Source organism: Phaethon aethereus (genome assembly GCF_964289735.1).
Source record: "Phaethon aethereus genome assembly, chromosome: 33".
Classification (NCBI taxonomy): domain Eukaryota; kingdom Metazoa; phylum Chordata; class Aves; order Phaethontiformes; family Phaethontidae; genus Phaethon; species Phaethon aethereus.
The window spans coordinates 76658-82535 of NC_138609.1; positions in this window are offsets into that span (position 1 = coordinate 76658).

The following is a 5878-nucleotide window of genomic DNA, read 5'->3' on the forward strand; positions in this document are numbered from 1 at the left end:
GCGACTGACTGACCGTGGGAAAATCGCTTGTAGCACCGCAATGCCCCTCTAGCCGTCCCGGAGGTATGCCTCCAGGACGCGGGAGGACCTCTGGGATCAAATGTGACTCTCTCTAGCGGTCTGAAAGCTGTCCCTACGGTCCAGAACGCCACTCTAGCCGTCCTGGAGGTGTGTCTCTGTGATGGAGGCGGATTTCTGGGATCGGAGGTGACCGTCTCGTTGCCGGGCAACCCGCTCTATGACCGCAATGCCACTCCAGCCATTCAGCAGGTACGTCTGCATGATGCAGGGGGGTTTCTGGGCTCGGAGACGACTCTCCAGCCATGGCAAGACCATCCCTGTATGCCGCAATGCCACTCTAGCCCTCCTGGATGGATGTCTTTGTGATGCGGGAGGACTTGTGTGTGTGGAACGGAGTCTCGAGGTGCTTTGACACCATCTCTACCACTGCAATGCCACTCTGCCTGTCTGGGAGGGATGTGTGTATGCTCTGCTTGGACTTCTGGGATGGCAGGGGACTCTCTAGCTGTGGGAACACCGTTGACAACGATAGGGAGGCCTGTCTGGCCAGCCCAGACGTATGTGTCTCTGATCTGGCAGGATTTCCGGGATCGCAGGGGAGTCTCTATCTGCCGGAACAGCATCTCTCTGATCAGAATGCCGCTCTAGCCATGCCGGAGGTATATCTCCTTGATCAGGAGGCCGCCCGAGGCCAGAGGGGATTCTCCAGGCGCTGCAACACCACCTCCGTGACGGGAATGCCACTCTAGCCCTCTGGCAGCTATGTCTCTCTCATCCCGGAGGACTTGCGGGAGGGGAAGGGACTCTGTAGGTGCCAGAACACCGTTTCCACAAGCGGAATGCCACTCTAGCCGTCCCGCATGCAACTTCTCTATGATGCGGGACACGCTCCAGCCTTCCACCACTTTTCGGCCTCCACTTTTTTCTGGCCTCTACCTCCCCTCCAGCCTCCCACACCTTTGCGGCCTCCCACCCCTTTGCGGCCTCCACTTTTTTCTGGCCTCTACCTCCCCTCCAGCCTCCCACCCCTTTGCAGCCTCCCACCCCTTTGCGGCCTCCACTTCTTTCTGGCCTCTACCTCCCCTCCAGCCTCCCACACCTCTGCGGCCTCCACTTCTTTCTGGCCTCTACCTCCCCTCCAGCCTCCCACACCTTTGCGGCCTCCCACCCCTTTTCTGCCTCTAGGGACACTCTAGTCACCGGAACAACGTCTCTTTCTCCAGGACGCTCCTCTAGCCATCCCAGAGGTATGTCTCCATGATCAAGGAGGACATCTGGGACAGGATGGCACTCTCTAACTGATGCAACACCGGTTCTAGGATTGGGACGCCACTCCAGCCATTCCCCAGGGACGTCTCCACATGATCCGGGACAATTTTGGCATTGGATGGGACTCTCTAACCGCGTGAGTACCATGTCTAGGACTGCAACGCCACTCTAGCTGTGCCGGAAGGAGGTCTCAAAGATCTGGGAGGAGCTCTGGGATCACAGGGGACTCTCTAGCCGAGGCAAAACAGTCTCTCTGACTGCAATGCCACTCTAGCTGCGCTGGACGTATGTGTCTATGATGCCTGATGACTTCTGGGATCGCAGCGCATTCTCTAGCCGCCCCAACAGCATCTCTATGACCTGAACGCCTCTCTCCGTCTTTTGCAGGTGTGTCTCCATGATGGGGCAGGAATCCTGGGATCGTCGGTGACTCTCTAGCTCCCAGAACAAAGTCTCTCTTACAGGAAGGCCACTGTAGCCCTCCTGGAGGTCTCCCTCTCTCATCCGGGAGGACTTCCTGGCTTGGAGGGGCCTCTCGAACCACCGCAAGGCTGTCTCTATGGCAGGAATGCCGCTCTAGCTGCCCGGGAGGTTATGTCTCTATGCTGCGGGAGGAAAGTTGTCTTTGGAGGGGAGTCTCTCTCTCCCCGAACACGGCCCGTATGGCCGGAACGCCCGTCTAGCCGGCCTGGAGGTGTGCCTCCAGGGCATGGGAGGACTTCCAGGATTGCAGGGGACTCTCTAGCTGCTGGACAACCGTCTCGATGGCCGCAATGCCACTCTGGCCACCCTGCATCTATATCTCCATGATGCGAGAGGACTGGGGGCATCGGAGGCGACTGACTGACCGTGGGAAAATCGCTTGTAGCACCGCAATGCCCCTCTAGCCGTCCCGGAGGTATGCCTCCAGGACGCGGGAGGACCTCTGGGATCAAATGTGACTCTCTCTAGCGGTCTGAAAGCTGTCCCTACGGTCCAGAACGCCACTCTAGCCGTCCTGGAGGTGTGTCTCTGTGATGGAGGCGGATTTCTGGGATCGGAGGTGACCGTCTCGTTGCCGGGCAACCCGCTCTATGACCGCAATGCCACTCCAGCCATTCAGCAGGTACGTCTGCATGATGCAGGGGGGTTTCTGGGCTCGGAGACGACTCTCCAGCCATGGCAAGACCATCCCTGTATGCCGCAATGCCACTCTAGCCCTCCTGGATGGATGTCTTTGTGATGCGGGAGGACTTGTGTGTGTGGAACGGAGTCTCGAGGTGCTTTGACACCATCTCTACCACTGCAATGCCACTCTGCCTGTCTGGGAGGGATGTGTGTATGCTCTGCTTGGACTTCTGGGATGGCAGGGGACTCTCTAGCTGTGGGAACACCGTTGACAACGATAGGGAGGCCTGTCTGGCCAGCCCAGACATATGTGTCTCTGATCTGGCAGGATTTCCGGGATCGCAGGGGAGTCTCTATCTGCCGGAACAGCATCTCTCTGATCAGAATGCCGCTCTAGCCATGCCGGAGGTATATCTCCTTGATCAGGAGGCCGCCCGAGGCCAGAGGGGATTCTCCAGGCGCTGCAACACCACCTCCGTGACGGGAATGCCACTCTAGCCCTCTGGCAGCTATGTCTCTCTCATCCCGGAGGACTTGCGGGAGGGGAAGGGACTCTGTAGGTGCCAGAACACCGTTTCCACAAGCGGAATGCCACTCTAGCCGTCCCGCATGCAACTTCTCTATGATGCGGGACACGCTCCAGCCTTCCACCACTTTTCGGCCTCCACTTTTTTCTGGCCTCTACCTCCCCTCCAGCCTCCCACACCTTTGCGGCCTCCCACCCCTTTGCGGCCTCCACTTCTTTCTGGCCTCTGCCTCCCCTCCAGCCTCCCACCCCTTTGCAGCCTCCCACCCCTTTGCGGCCTCCACTTCTTTCTGGCCTCTACCTCCCCTCCAGCCTCCCACACCTCTGCGGCCTCCACTTCTTTCTGGCCTCTACCTCCCCTCCAGCCTCCCACACCTTTGCGGCCTCCCACCCCTTTTCTGCCTCTAGGGACACTCTAGTCACCGGAACAACGTCTCTTTCTCCAGGACGCTCCTCTAGCCATCCCAGAGGTATGTCTCCATGATCAAGGAGGACATCTGGGACAGGATGGCACTCTCTAACTGATGCAACACCGGTTCTAGGATTGGGACGCCACTCCAGCCATTCCCCAGGGACGTCTCCACATGATCCGGGACAATTTTGGCATTGGATGGGACTCTCTAACCGCGTGAGTACCATGTCTAGGACTGCAACGCCACTCTAGCTGTGCCGGAAGGAGGTCTCAAAGATCTGGGAGGAGCTCTGGGATCACAGGGGACTCTCTAGCCGAGGCAAAACAGTCTCTCTGACCGCAATGCCACTCTAGCTGCGCTGGACGTATGTGTCTATGATGCCTGATGACTTCTGGGATCGCAGCGCATTCTCTAGCCGCCCCAACAGCATCTCTATGACCTGAACGCCTCTCTCCGTCTTTTGCAGGTGTGTCTCCATGATGGGGCAGGAATCCTGGGATCGTCGGTGACTCTCTAGCTCCCAGAACAAAGTCTCTCTTACAGGAAGGCCACTGTAGCCCTCCTGGAGGTCTCCCTCTCTCATCCGGGAGGACTTCCTGGCTTGGAGGGGCCTCTCGAACCACCGCAAGGCTGTCTCTATGGCAGGAATGCCGCTCTAGCTGCCCGGGAGGTTATGTCTCTATGCTGCGGGAGGAAAGTTGTCTTTGGAGGGGAGTCTCTCTCTCCCCGAACACGGCCCGTATGGCCGGAACGCCCGTCTAGCCGGCCTGGAGGTGTGCCTCCAGGGCATGGGAGGACTTCCAGGATTGCAGGGGACTCTCTAGCTGCTGGACAACCGTCTCGATGGCCGCAATGCCACTCTGGCCACCCTGCATCTATATCTCCATGATGCGAGAGGACTGGGGGCATCGGAGGCGACTGACTGACCGTGGGAAAATCGCTTGTAGCACCGCAATGCCCCTCTAGCCGTCCCGGAGGTATGCCTCCAGGACGCGGGAGGACCTCTGGGATCAAATGTGACTCTCTCTAGCGGTCTGAAAGCTGTCCCTACGGTCCAGAACGCCACTCTAGCCGTCCTGGAGGTGTGTCTCTGTGATGGAGGCGGATTTCTGGGATCGGAGGTGACCGTCTCGTTGCCGGGCAACCCGCTCTATGACCGCAATGCCACTCCAGCCATTCAGCAGGTACGTCTGCATGATGCAGGGGGGTTTCTGGGCTCGGAGACGACTCTCCAGCCATGGCAAGACCATCCCTGTATGCCGCAATGCCACTCTAGCCCTCCTGGATGGATGTCTTTGTGATGCGGGAGGACTTGTGTGTGTGGAACGGAGTCTCGAGGTGCTTTGACACCATCTCTACCACTGCAATGCCACTCTGCCTGTCTGGGAGGGATGTGTGTATGCTCTGCTTGGACTTCTGGGATGGCAGGGGACTCTCTAGCTGTGGGAACACCGTTGACAACGATAGGGAGGCCTGTCTGGCCAGCCCAGACGTATGTGTCTCTGATCTGGCAGGATTTCCGGGATCGCAGGGGAGTCTCTATCTGCCGGAACAGCATCTCTCTGATCAGAATGCCGCTCTAGCCATGCCGGAGGTATATCTCCTTGATCAGGAGGCCGCCCGAGGCCAGAGGGGATTCTCCAGGCGCTGCAACACCACCTCCGTGACGGGAATGCCACTCTAGCCCTCTGGCAGCTATGTCTCTCTCATCCCGGAGGACTTGCGGGAGGGGAAGGGACTCTGTAGGTGCCAGAACACCGTTTCCACAAGCGGAATGCCACTCTAGCCGTCCCGCATGCAACTTCTCTATGATGCGGGACACGCTCCAGCCTTCCACCACTTTTCGGCCTCCACTTTTTTCTGGCCTCTACCTCCCCTCCAGCCTCCCACACCTTTGCGGCCTCCCACCCCTTTGCGGCCTCCACTTCTTTCTGGCCTCTACCTCCCCTCCAGCCTCCCACCCCTTTGCAGCCTCCCACCCCTTTGCGGCCTCCACTTCTTTCTGGCCTCTACCTCCCCTCCAGCCTCCCACACCTTTGCGGCCTCCCACCCCTTTGCGGCCTCCACTTCTTTCTGGCCTCTACCTCCCCTCCAGCCTCCCACACCTTTGCGGCCTCCCACCCCTTTTCTGCCTCTAGGGACACTCTAGTCACCGGAACAACGTCTCTTTCTCCAGGACGCTCCTCTAGCCATCCCAGAGGTATGTCTCCATGATCAAGGAGGACATCTGGGACAGGATGGCACTCTCTAACTGATGCAACACCGGTTCTAGGATTGGGACGCCACTCCAGCCATTCCCCAGGGACGTCTCCACATGATCCGGGACAATTTTGGCATTGGATGGGACTCTCTAACCGCGTGAGTACCATGTCTAGGACTGCAACGCCACTCTAGCTGTGCCGGAAGGAGGTCTCAAAGATCTGGGAGGAGCTCTGGGATCACAGGGGACTCTCTAGCCGAGGCAAAACAGTCTCTCTGACTGCAATGCCACTCTAGCTGCGCTGGACGTATGTGTCTATGATGCCTGATGACTTCTGGGATC